Source organism: Chinchilla lanigera, unplaced genomic scaffold, assembly GCF_000276665.1.
Source record: "Chinchilla lanigera isolate Chin_1 unplaced genomic scaffold, ChiLan1.0 scaffold00001, whole genome shotgun sequence".
NCBI lineage: Eukaryota > Metazoa > Chordata > Mammalia > Rodentia > Chinchillidae > Chinchilla > Chinchilla lanigera.
In genome coordinates, this window is record NW_004955402.1 from 41,826,822 (window position 1) to 41,840,434 (window position 13,613).

General features: G+C 37.8%; 1 protein-coding gene across 1 annotated transcript in view; it reads left to right on the forward strand.

The window, feature by feature from the left end:
- Positions 1–12,961, forward strand: part of Onecut2 (one cut homeobox 2) — a gene marked incomplete at its 5' end in the record, with an annotated part of 57,502 nt that extends 44,541 nt beyond the window's left edge. The window contains 2 exons of the mRNA XM_005372974.2: positions 9,517–9,614; positions 12,875–12,961. The remainder of the gene's footprint in view (positions 1–9,516; positions 9,615–12,874) is intronic.
- Positions 12,962–13,613: the final 652 nt, after the last annotated feature.

Below are 13,613 nucleotides of genomic sequence, written 5' to 3' on the forward strand. Positions count from 1 at the left end.
CTCCTGAACCACAGAACCAAAGAATTTATAGAGGAATTTGCAGCCTGATCTTCATGTAATTGCTACATCTTAACAGGGCTTCATTTGTGGGTGGGGAAAACATGTAAAAATAATTGCCAGTTTCTACTTTTCTATTAGCTTTTTAAAAATCAGCTGTAAAATTGCATTTCTAAAGAAAGATATATATAATATATGAATACATATATAGATCAACTAGACATTGGTGATAACCCAAAATCTTTGCTGTCCAAATTCATGTCTTGTTTTTGTCATATGCTTCATGCACTGAATATTCAGTTCAGAATTTTGCGCATTTCTCATGCCACCCCAGGGTTAATTTGCCACTGTGGATAATTTGGTGTATTCCGATTTCTATGAAAATTTCTGGGCAAGGTCAAAAGTCAAGTTCAAGCATCTCAACATTTAAGCCATTGATAACTGGACTTGTGGTATAAATGAGTTTTATTTGTATTTAGTGTAATCTCTATTCTATGCCTAAACCTTGATGAAGATGGTGAGTAGGGTATCTCCACCATACAGAGTTGGGCTGCTGACATGTAGGCTTATCTTCTGTAACTGCTAGGAAGGCACAGTGGGGCAGTCCCACTAGCTATGGGACGTGAGGCCAGCCCAGAAATCTATTCACTCTCCAGGAGATGCTGTCTCCATCAGGGTGTTCCAGATCCCCCTTAATGAGCAGATCCACCAGAGATTCTCATGGGGACATCCATTTCCTGTTGCAGTGGGCTGATCAGGTTTCCTCAGGGTGGTAATTACCAATTTGCATTGAGAAGCCTGTGTGCCACCGCTGGCGCTGGGTGGGATAGTGAGGGGGGGCTTTCACTCCTGGAGAGAAAATGTAGAGCAGGCTTTGGGGAAAGTTCCAGAGTTCCCTGAATCACACCATCACCCACTGTGCCACCTCCTCACCCCTACCACGTAGGCTGTCCTTTGCAGGGGCAGCAGCCATGATGCTGTGAGAGACCACTGCTCTCCATGGTTTTTGTGATTTAGCCTGCCTGGGGATCATCTCTTGACTTTTCCCTGTGTTCCTTTGTCCCTTGCTCATGCTCCATGTATAGTTTGTCCAAGGGTCAAGGAAAGCACATTTCAGCAGGGGACTATTCCCACGCAGATTGGTAGAAATGAATTTTAAGTTGGGTATTTCTAAATGAGTCCTTGCGACTTGTAGCCAGTGGAAAGTGGTTGTTCTTCTTGAGAACAGGTTGAGGAGCCAAGCCTGTTGGTTTGGTTAGTGATTCTTTGACGCACTAATACTAGCATCTGGGTCTGGCATCCCCTGAAGAAGTGTAGGCCAAAAGAGGCTATCTTTGTGGCCTAACATTTTAATACTGGTCAAACCAGTACTCTATGAACAAAGAAATATGTCATTATTTTTAAAAAAGGCAAGAATTTCCCTCTTGATAAATGTTTAATATCACATAATGAGAGAAGTGCTTGCTTTTTTGAAAAAACAATTTTTGCATCCATATATGAATATGTGTGTACATCTGTACATGTATATGTCCAAATTGTAGGCCCTGCAGAATTTCAATTTGTTAGAAATCTGAAAACGCTATACTGAAAAGTATAGAATTTAACCCTATGAGTTTAAGAATTTTAAAAATTTATTTTAAATTAATAATTTCAGAGAAAATAACCAGTCAGACTTGGTTATACTTTCGAATTCATTTCCTCAATTCAAGAAAAATTCTAGGCATGGCTCAGTCACCAGCAACAAAAGGGATGATGTGAAGGAACAGAGCTCAGACAAATTAACTCCTTTGAGGCAACAGAAATCCTAATTCTCATAGCTGTTGAGTAGAAAGATATTTTTCTTTCTGCCTTTATGTAATTAGGCTTTATTTTTTATCTTAATGTGATTTTGGTACCGGGGATACAATTTTTTTCCTTCTAGGAAATTAAGAAAAAGCAAACCAATACATTTTTAGAGGAAAACCTAACAATAATAAAATTCAACATCAGTATTTGAAAGCTTACCCCAAAATGTAAGTGTGTTTAGGTTGTACCAAAAGGACGGTTCACCCGGAGCCAAGGACTCAGCATGACCCTTTTTTCTGGAAAGATCATAGAATGCCTGTGCAGCAACTCTTCTCTTATAGGCTCTTGACAGTTGTGGGCTTGGGAAATCCAAGCTCATGCTCATTTTAAGCTAAAATAAAATCAAATTTAGTAGGTAAATATGATAATACACACACATTTTTCTAAATTAGGTGAGATCAGGCACATTCAGGGTACTATGGCCATAGACTCTAACTCAAATAATGTATTTCAAAGTCCTCTATAAATACTTTTAAAATAATCAGGCATTTTACCTTGTCTATGCTGAGTATCCACCTTTTAATGTCAATAAATTAAAATTTAACAGACTTTTTAAAAAATCACAACTGCTATGTACAGGGAGATACTTACCCACTTTTGAAAATGTTGGTAGAATTATAGAAGTATCTATTTGACTGTCGTTATTAAAGTGTCATGACAGTATGCCTCTGCAGTGAACTTGGATCACTTGGGTCTTCAGGAGGTTGTATAATTTGTATCTTTCAAAATCTAAGGAGAACAGACTGGGTTCTGGTTTGTTGAAGAACAATGGGCTCTTTAAAAACTGGGGGAGAAGGTGATACTTGTGATTAAGTTTGACCACAAGGGCTGTGACAGTAACCTCTAGATTCATAACAGATCAGAGCTGACTTTTGCTTTTGTTGCTAATGCTCTGAGTCAAGCTTGTAAGCCTAACTGGGAAAGTGAGTGGGAAATGGTAGAGGAAGAAAGGATAGAGCTAGTGTACCTATAACTTTCTGATATTTATCTGCCAAACTGGACATCTTAATAACTTTGTACCTTTAGTTAAGACCAACTCACCTGTGAAACAGTAGGAGATTCCAGTTTTAAAATAAGGCTTTAAAAATCCTTGCTAAAGAAGAACAGTATCCCAGTTGGTTGTATAAATTTTGCAAGATAATGATGTTGGCTTTAAATATAGATGTTCCAGTGCCTGTTGTCTACCAATGACTTGTTTCTTTCCAGTGGCCATGGTGGAAGGAGAATGTTTGTTTTAGAAAGTCCTAAAATATTTATGAATTACCGAAACCATTATTAAAATAATATAGGACCTCATATAGATACAAAATTTTTAATTGAGGCTGGTGGGCTCTGGTATGAATCCCACGGGATTTTAAATGCTCATTGTCCTCTGATACCAAAATGATTCTGCCGTCTGAGGCAAGTGAAAGCTACAGCCCAAGCCTTCCCTTGTAGGTGTTGAATTAGGTTGATTGAAATTATATATTTCAATTTTACCAGCTAATATATTTCTAGTGGAGAAAATGTGTGTAAGAAAAAACAGTGCCACAGGCTTGTTCATTCCACAGAAGTCTTTCACTCGACTCCATTTTTAGTGACAGGCATTTCACATAGCATAAATCTTGGTAGGTAAGTTTGCCTAAAGCTTATAGCGTCTGTCAGCTTGGATGTATACAGATTTAGATACATATTTTGACATGTTTTTTCATAGTTGTCTTTACATCAACACATTACCCATAGGTGTCTAGACTGTGTACATGCAAGTGTGTACAGACATGCTTAATACATATATACTGTAATCTGTTACAATAAATGAATTTTAAATCATCTTGCAATATGTATGTGGTACTTTTACAATGTACAATGTTTTCATTATTATTCACTATAACACTGAAAACCAAAGTGCAGGAATATAAAAAAGTATCCCAGCATCTTCCATGTGTACATCTGGAATTACTTTCATTTGGGCACATCCAAGATAAACTCAACTTATAAAGGAACCTTGGATATTATTTAATCCTCTAAGTAAGAATGATGATGACTTCGGTTGAATAGCTTTATTCTGGATTTCTCATGACTAAAGCTAAATCCAAAGATCTGGAAAAGGACAAAAAAAAAGAAAAGGAAAAAAAGAAAAAAAAGAGAAAAAAAGAGAAATAAGAAAAAGAAGGAAAAAATAGTAAAATAAGTGGAAACGGATGGGAAAAAGTGGGCTCTGGATTCCAAGGTTGAGATAATGGGTGATGTGGTCTTGCGGGGGGCTGCACTAGCAAGTAGGGAGTGGTGATTTTTCTTTCATGCTTGTCACCCCTCAGTGGTCCTCAACATGCTTTATATGCATTCAGAGTGTTGAAAGGGATTCTACCCTTCGTTCTCCAAAAATGAATACACACCCCCCAAAATGTTTTTTCTCTTGTCTCTTTGGGTTATGACCCAAGCAAAATATCATTATGTAATTAATTTATTTAAATTAGTGTCTAGTACACAAATGTGTAGGTCTTGGGTAATTATTTAATCATTTCTTCTTTAGTTTGATTTTACTCCTTGTACTTATTTATCAAAATCTAGACCAGTGGTGCATCAGAGATGCAAAATCCTGTTTAGAATATTCTTGAAGTTTAGTTTGCTTTGTAAGCAGTGAAATTCTGTTACAGATAGGGAAGAAATACAGGTTACAAAAAAAAAAAAGAAAGAATTTGGGGTATATTTCCTTCTTGAATTAACTTTTAAAATAGTTTAATGATTATTAAATTATTTAATTTAAGTTCACAGCCCCACCTGGTTCCAGGCAAACTTCACCTCTTATTGGGGCCCTCAGAGCCTTCATATTGTAACTTATTTATTTAACTTATTCAGCATCTGTGAGAGATGCATTGTATAGTTTATATTTTTATTTAAAACAACAGAGAGCACTACAGTTTGTTTGCTGTCAGAACAACAGAGCAAATTTTGTGGACAAGCACTGACTACTCCACCTGAACTGTGCATTCAGAAAACATAAGTTGAGACCCTGCTTCACCAGCCTGGATTTCGGGGCTTCTATATGGAAACTGGAAAAATAAATTAAAAAAAAATCATAAACAAAAAGAGAGAAACCCTTACACTAGCTGCTTCCAAGAATGAACTCTGTGTGTGTGTGTGTAAAGCAACAAAACAGAAAAGGAAAAAAAAAGCAGAAAAAAAAAGAAAAAAAGGAAAAACTTTCTATTTCTAGTGAGAACCAAAGAAGGCTACCTCACTGACTTTTTCCATTTGTAATTTTAATCGTGTTGATGACACCAAAGATACCAAAGATTTCTTTCTCTGTGCGGTCTGCATTTTGCTTGTGCTCTTTTATAATTTAACTATTCTCTCTGACATAAGGTATGTACAGCCACAGCTCAGATACCCCAAAGAAATAATTATCTATGTGACGGCGGCTGCTAATTTGAAAAGGGATATTTTCTGTGTTTCTCTCATTTGTTTGCTGCCCCCTCCACATATTCAGGATGCAAGTTTGAATATTGCTTTAATTGGGTTCCATAAATTATGATTCCAAATTGATAAAGAAGACTGTTGGAAGATGGCCTTCAGTTCTAGCTGTGACCTCTGTCCTTGCTGTGGAGCTATCACAGGAAGACAATTATTGGGCCATGGAAATTGGGTAGTAGAGTAGAAAAGGACTACAGGTCTCATTAAGGCAAGCCCCTATTGACTTGGGGAAATGAAATAATTATCCAAGTCAAATTACACCAGAGCCAAAGCCACCACAGTCTCCTGGCTCCACCCCAGTGCTCCGCATATTGCGTGCAAATATGGCTGAGCCACTTCTGCATGAGACTGGTCACATGTTGGCAAGTAGGAAAGCCACAGTTTTGTAGCAGCAAGCAGGGTCTAGGGCTTATTACTTAACATTCTCACCCTACAAGGATAGTTACAGGCACTTTCAGTATCCTATCTATCTACATCTCCACAGAGTCACATATGATCCTGTGCTTAGTAAGATGGACAGACTTGAAATCATAGGGCTCATTCAGAGGTTTCTACCCTAGAAAGTGTATACTGATCCAAACAGTGTGATCTCTTTTGAACATTTCCTTTATAGAGGGCTGTAAAGTTCATTTCTGACCTATTGAATTTAATTATTATGGACATTTTAAGGTCAGTATTTACCAAGGAAGGGAACTTGACTATAATTTGCAGACACAGCATTTCAATGATCAGCTTTTTCTTTATTCTTTTTACTTATAGATGTTTAAATTTTATTCCTAAGTCAAATCTGTATTTTTCAAGAGCCTTACATTTTTTATGCTAAACAGTTATTCCTTGTAAATGAAAAATGAGCCCCAAATTTCAGATGAATGGATATGCCATTTTAAAAAATGGTTACTTAAAGTTGCTTCTCTTTTTTCTTACTCATGCAATTAATTGGTCTTCTTTAAGTTTCTTTAGATTCCATTAAGTGATTAAATCACTATTGAGATCATTCATCAAGGTGACTTGTATGTTAGCCAATGAATCTTTTTCAGCTTTTGACCAAATGGGTTTTAGACACATGCAAATATCCACTACTAATCTATATAGCTCTTTGTGAGTACTAGAAATTTGTATTTTACGTCCTTGAGCTTTTGAACAGACCATTTAGACAAAGAAGCTAAAAAAGGAGAAGACCAACTCATCCATTTCATTCAAGAGAGTGTAGCAAGTAGAGAAATGTAAAAAATATTTTATATTTAGATTGATTGTAAATATTTTACAGATAGATTGACAGACTATAAGAAACACTCAATTACCCTCTTTCTAAAATTCCCAAGCACCATCCTAACCTAAATGAAAGTTCCTTCCTGTCCACACAAGTTAAAAACTTCATTCTCTACCTATACAAAGCAAATCTGTAAGGTCTTCCTTCCAAACAGCAAATTGCATTGGTTTTCTCCCCAAATTCCTATTAGAAATAAAATGCTCAAAATACCTGGGAGGCAACAAAGATGGCCTCACTCATTAAGCAGCAGACTGTTCCTCCATGATAAGCAAACATCACCTTCCCCAGCCTTCCTACTATGAACCTCGGCTAAGAGAGAAGCTAGAAAGAGCAGTGGCAGCCCAAACACAGAAAACATCCCTAATTGGCAGGCCCCTCCTCAGCAAATCCCCCTCAGCCTCATGCTTCACTTGCAAAGTGTGACATAACCACGGGACGAGTGCCTTGCTTGAACCAAAGCAACGATTTAGCCAGTCTGGACCTCTCTGTGCTTTTTTTAATCCTTCCTGTGAATACCTCAGCTTCAACTGGGCCTCCATGCAGTAAATTGGAGGGCTTATTGTACTGTGGTGCTTTGCAATGCAACCCTGCAAAGAACAAGATTTGTACTAATACCAAAGGTTCTTTCTCGATGTCTCTCCTTCTTCTGCCTCCCCATTCTTCCCCTTTTCTAGTTCTTCATGGTTCCAAAGCTTTAATATGAACCTGGGCATGTTGGCAATGCAGACCGCGCAATTCCTTACCGAATTTTCTCAGATATACCTCATAGATAATAGTGTTTAGAGTAATGTTATTATAGCGTATGTAATAAATTATTCACCGTTTCTTTTGGTAACTGTAATTTAAAAAAAGAAAAAAGACAAAAAAGCTTTATACGTTTTAGGTTGTGCTTTTGTAATAGACGAACAGGTGCGCTTAAAAAAGAAATGTATGTTCTTTTCTCCCCCCCCCCCCGCTTTGGATTTTATTTATTCTGGATTGGGGAAAGTTGCAGAATGAGCCCAAAGTTTACAGTTTCATATTTTGCTGAAGAAACAATCTGTGTTCATTTGCTCTGTTAAAAAAAAAAAGAATTATTTTCTACATTTGTGCTACTTGGTCTGAACAATTAATTGTTCTGTGTTAACAGTGTAGTATTATAATTAGCAACTGCCAATCAGTGCTATAATTTTATGCATGAGGCTAAAAATTTAGCAGTGTGATGCATTGTGGTCTTAATAGCAACATTTTTCATTTTGAACTAGTTCTCCCCCTTTGGTTCTATGGACATTATTTATGCATGGGCGCCTATCGTTTGTTAGCAGTTGTGGAACAGTTGTGTATACATTAAACTGTGAAAATGTACACAGTTCAGCCTCAGACAGTGGTAATATTGGTCTTACTGGGAGATGTCTCACCTCGAAAATACCTTAACATCTGTTGGGATTTCAAAATGAGTTAGATTAAATCAGGTTTAAATTTTATAATGAAAAAGGTCATTCCAAGTTGGAGTTAGCCAACTTGCATTCCACAGACTGGGATCTTCATAACCCAAATATTTCACTATATCTGATAGAGATTTGAAAAAGAGCATGGAAGAGCAGCTCACCTCTGCATTTTTAATTTCCACAGAAATTACTTATTTTGGCTTCATGTTCACAATCTTAAACCTAACTGGAAATGTCGATGGTGATGTTAATTCATCCGGCTCTAGCTCCCTTGGGTCTCTGTTTGGAATGGCTATTTTTGACTGTGTGGTTTCTTCTAGTATTTTGTTGTCAGGTCAGTTCCCAGTAGAAACTCAAATAACATCAATATCAATAATTCTTCTCTGGGGTTTTTTTTGGTTCACTCTCTTGAATATCCCTATCAACTTATAGCTCCAGTGATTTGTGCAAAAATACATGGCCATTCCCTAAAATTTCACCTGTGCAGCTGTATCGTGGAGTCAGGGATGATTCTGGCATAAAGTTTACCTAACCTATAGTGTTATACCTCTCTTCTACAAAGGAGTATATACATTTCCAGACTCAGTTTAGAGAAACCATCTTTAAATTCTCCAATTATCTGAGATTTCTGTATCTTAAGAAGTATTTTTCAGTTATAGTGAATTGGGAAAACATGTTTATATTTGGGTTCTGAGATCCATTCTCAAGGTTCATACTTATTTCTTCAACCAATATGCTTACATAAAACCAAATCAGTTGCCAAGCAGACTTCATTTTGCATAGGATACTGCAGACTAGGAAGCAATGACAGAAACACAGCAATTTGCTATGCAAAATATTGGAAATCACCGACAGACAGTAGAGCATTCATCTTATCTGTCAATGAGAATATGTTGGGAATGTGCTTTCTTTAGTAATACAAAGAAACATTTTCATTTGGCCTTATAAGGTAGCTTGTGATAATGAAAACTTTGTAATATAGTCTTTTTATTTTTCCTTTTATTAATCTGCCAAAGATGGGAATGGATACAAGAATTTTAAAATTGGCTTTTGTAAGACAGTGGATGATTGTAATAGTGTTTAATCATTCAGAAAGCTTTATATGTTCTTCCGCAATAAATCAAATTGATATTTGTTTCAGTAAATTCTCTTGACACTCACAAACCTACAAACTGTTCCTCTTGATGCAGATATTGTAGTATCTACAAAGTTCAAATGCATTTTCCGTCTGGAGAAAACAGAGGGGTGTCTGAGACATGAGCGTGTCCAGCCCTTTTGATTATAGGCAATGCAGGGGTCTGGCTCACTAGGATTTTCCAAGACTTGTCTTATGAAATTCGAGGTATATTTTGTTTGCCATTTTATGTCCTTTTTTTTAACTTTGTGGAAAGTGATATGTTGAATCAAGTGTAAGCTGAGTTTTCCAGACAACTGAAGTAGCTACATTGTGAATGTTATTTTGTTATTAAAGGGTTTTTACTCAATACTTTGTGCCAATGGATGTCCTTTTCCTTGGAGATACAGAACGATGGAATTACTTCCCCTTGTCCTGGTTTTCTCTCTGCCATCCTGGGAGAACATGAACCTGGGCCAGGGAACCAAAGAAGGTCGTGGGCTAGAAGGTAGGTTTGGGAGACTAGGAAGAGATCTCCGTATCTGTCAGCTTTAAAGAGAGCTGGGCCCAAACTCTCTAACCTCACTCCCTTTGCATCCCAACACTTCTCTGAGATCCCTTGGCCTTGAGCACATGCCAGCATGAAGGCAAACCTCAATTCGTATAAAGGAAGAGAGAGAAGATGGCAGCCTCACATCTTCTGTGACTCACCAGGTACTCTTGCAGCCAAAGCTGTGGTGGCCTACCTGGTTGGCTCTTTCTGGGCCACCACTGAAAGACTTCCTTCCACCCTCACTACTGCAGAGGGCCCCAGTTCACTCAGTGCAGTGGAGCTTTTCTAAATCAAGCCCCCTTTCCACCCATCTTCTGCATAATATTTAGCTATCCTGTCCTTAACAGTTGAAGATTATTTTTTGAAAAGCATAAAATGGTATGGAACAGAATTTTCTAATGTTTTATTTCTAAATTACATTTCACTTTCCCATTTTGATCTGAAAATTTTCAGGAAGGAAAAAGAGACCCTGCTGTCTCTCTGTGCCTTGCTCCTATCTCTGGGCAGGCGTGCGCATTGCCATCCTTTTGCTGTCTCTTAGGGTCGTGCTAAACCCTAACTCTAGAGCCAAGAGAGAACTTAGCCCATCAATGCTCACTTTATCTCTGCTTGAAATACCCACTCAAAAGTTACAGAACTTGGGTTTTTCCTCCAGTAACCCTTGCTTTCGCTCAATTGGCATTTGGCTCATTTAGCTTACTAGCTAGGAAAGGTTATTTCAGATCTTGAAAATGTTCAGGGGACTTGCTACCTGGGAAGAAAGATGGAGGTATCTAGACTCACCCTAGCTATGGTGTAGGTAATTATATCATTGATGGATACTCTCTTCAGGCTAAAGGATGTTTTTCTTTCTTCACTATGTTGTGTGTTACTTTCCTCACAAGCCCAAGTGGTGCCAGCAAATTTCTCATCAGGAAAGGTTATAAAACACCTGGCATATTGGGATTTCTGAAATGAGTACAAACTTTACATGTGAGAAATTGATAAAGAACTGATGCAGTTTGGAAGGAGGGACTAACATGATATAGTGAGTCCCTGGCTTATGAACATCTGAATTGTGAACTTCCACAGGTGTACTGTATAAGACTCATTTTGTTTCAGATACCAACAAATCCCAATTACAAACATTCTCCTGGAATGGAACTCATTTGTAGATTGGGGACTTACAGTACAGTCATAATCTTAGTATTGGTTTCTTTTTTAATCCCTTTCTCCAGTCACCAAATCTTATCTTTCCCCTCAATCCAGGAACAGTTCAATCTTTTCTCCACAAACCTAGGATGCCAAAGAACTTCAAGGGCAAAGGCTCCTTAGGAACTGACCAACATTCTAATTAGCTCTCTTTCTCAAAGGTGTTTCCTGGACTGTAGAGAAAAAGCCTAGCCAATTTTCCATCTTTCCTATTTGGATATTTCTACCCAAGTTAATAATTCATCAGTGTAGTTTCCATGGATTCTTTCTTCGTCAGTGATTTTTTCGAAGAAATAATACCTTCCCACAAAAGTGAGTGAAAACAAGTCCAATATCTTGTCTTTCATCTGGCTTTCTCAGGATCCAACTCACTCCAGGCTGTTTTCTCACCTTAGGTGTTGCCTCAGATGTGTTTATTTTTAGTATTAAAACATTTAATTTCACATGCTGGCCTGTGGGGCTTGAATCCTTCTAGTCTGTTGATTGCTTTATTGTATGATTATAATGACAGAAAGGAGGTAAAGAGAATAATTTGCCCCAGCTCTGTTTAAAGTTTAAAAAGGAAAAAGACCCATGGGGAAACGGCTATATAAAGTATGGGTCACCAAGTCAAAGACCATATTCTGCCACCTGCTGGCTAAGTGGCTCTGCCAGAAACTCAGCCCCTAAGTAGAAACCCAGCTACCAGTTATAGGTTGCTAACCAGAGTCAATGAGGACAAGAGATCAGAGTCATATGCATACTTCCTATTCTTTTTCTTTGCTTTTATGGATATGAACTCCAAGAAAATTATACTGAAAAACCTTTAAACTGGTATTCTTAGTTGGTCCCTTTGACATCACTTCTCATGCTTAAACCCAGGAAAACACACTCCTAAAATCTGTACTTCCTTCTATTTGAAAAAGAGAACCCAAACACTGATCCATATTATTTTCTTTTCACCCTGAGCTATATTTCAAAGTATATTGTAATGAAGATTCTGCCCCATCTCAGACACATGCATCAGCTAATGAAAGATGTGCTAGGGGTGGATATCAGGGCATATGTTAAGTGAAGTCCCAGTAGGGTGAAAATTCACACTTCATTATCTAGAGAAGTTCTCAATCCTCCAGAAGATTTCTTTGAATGTTAGTTGAATTTTCAAGTTTGCTCACTTCCCATCCTGATGTTTTGTCTACAAGGTCGCTTACACTGGATTATTTCTATTTTTATTCCTATCATTAAATGGTAGTGCTGTAAATTCTGCAATTAATGTCAAATAAACTGCTTTAATTCATTGAGCATGGCTCCCTTTCCTTCTCTCTCTTTCTTTAGAAAGAAAAGAGCACTTAGCTGTGTACAGTGGTGAGTGCAAATAGTCCCAGCTACTCAAGAAGCTGAGGCAAGAGGATTACCCAAGCCTAGGAGTTTGACCAGCCTGGGCAACATAGTGAGACCTTATCTCAAAAAAAAAAACAAGAATAATTTAACACACTTCCTCCTACTGTATCCCATTATAGTTTCATAAAGAACACTAAAGTTGTACTTAGATTGCCATTTCAATCTCTGATGGGATACAAGATATATAATCAACAAATCTGTTGTCCTTGTTATCAATCATAAGGTTAGGAATTCCCCATAAATTACCTTGTTCTTAACACTTTATTAGCGATAACCTGTCCTAACCTTATTTTTGTACATATTCTATGAGGTCGCATGTGGCAAGTCCAAAGGAGGATCAGATCACTGTCATCCTTTAGAAGAGCCAAGAAATACAGACAAATTTGGAGCCAGAGGGCCCATATGGGATGGAGACTCCCCCAAAATTAGTTATGTGGCTTTTAAGAGTCATGGAAACTCTCTGGGTTTCAGTTCCCCCACCTGCAAAGTTAAAGTTATGTAGAGGAAGTTACATATAAAGTCCTTCCCAGATTTTTGTTTGTCAAAAGGTTTTAGAGACATTTCTCTTTTTTGTACTGATAAGATTTTGGATTATTATTTTTTATAAACTAATGAGTAAAAGAGTTCTTTCATTTTAAACTTAGATATCCTCAAACTTCAAAGAAGTCTCATTAAGTCAAGCTTTTCACCCAGCCCACCTGTAACTGAGCCCATGAAGCACTGGACCCTTTATCTAGAGCAGTGATTGTCACCTGGCTGTACATTGGATTTACCCAGAGAGCTCTGAAGACCTGTTGAGTCCATCCTAAACCAGTCAACCTGATTCAATGTGAATGAACCTCACGCATGGTTGTACCAGTTGGCTTTTGCTGCACAACCACTCTAAAGCTTAGTGGCTTAAAAGAATGACTATGTATCATATGGGACCCCATAAATATGAACAATTATTGTCAATTAAAACTAAAAATTAAAAACAAAAATCATTGTAAAACATTTCAAAATAGCAATTGTGTGTATAGCTCTCAAATCTTTTGGTTGTCAGTTTGAGCTGAGCCCAGCTGGGTGATGGTTCTCATCTTTGGTGGGCTCACATCTGCTGTCGGCTCCCTGGTTGGCTGGGAGCTAGAAAGTCTCAGTGGCCTTAGTTTGGACAATGGCCTTTGTTGTTTTTCATCTCCCAGTGGGCTCCAGGGTTCAGGCAAAGCACATGCAGCCCCTTGAGGCCTTGGCATAGAACTGGTACGATCACTTTTGCTGCATCCTCCTAACAGAAGAGAACCAAAATCCAGCCCAGATTCACAGCAAGAGGAGTGGGAAGAGGTTCCACTTCTTAATGGAAAAACAACAAATCACACTGCCAAAAGAGGAGTTAAATACTGCAGT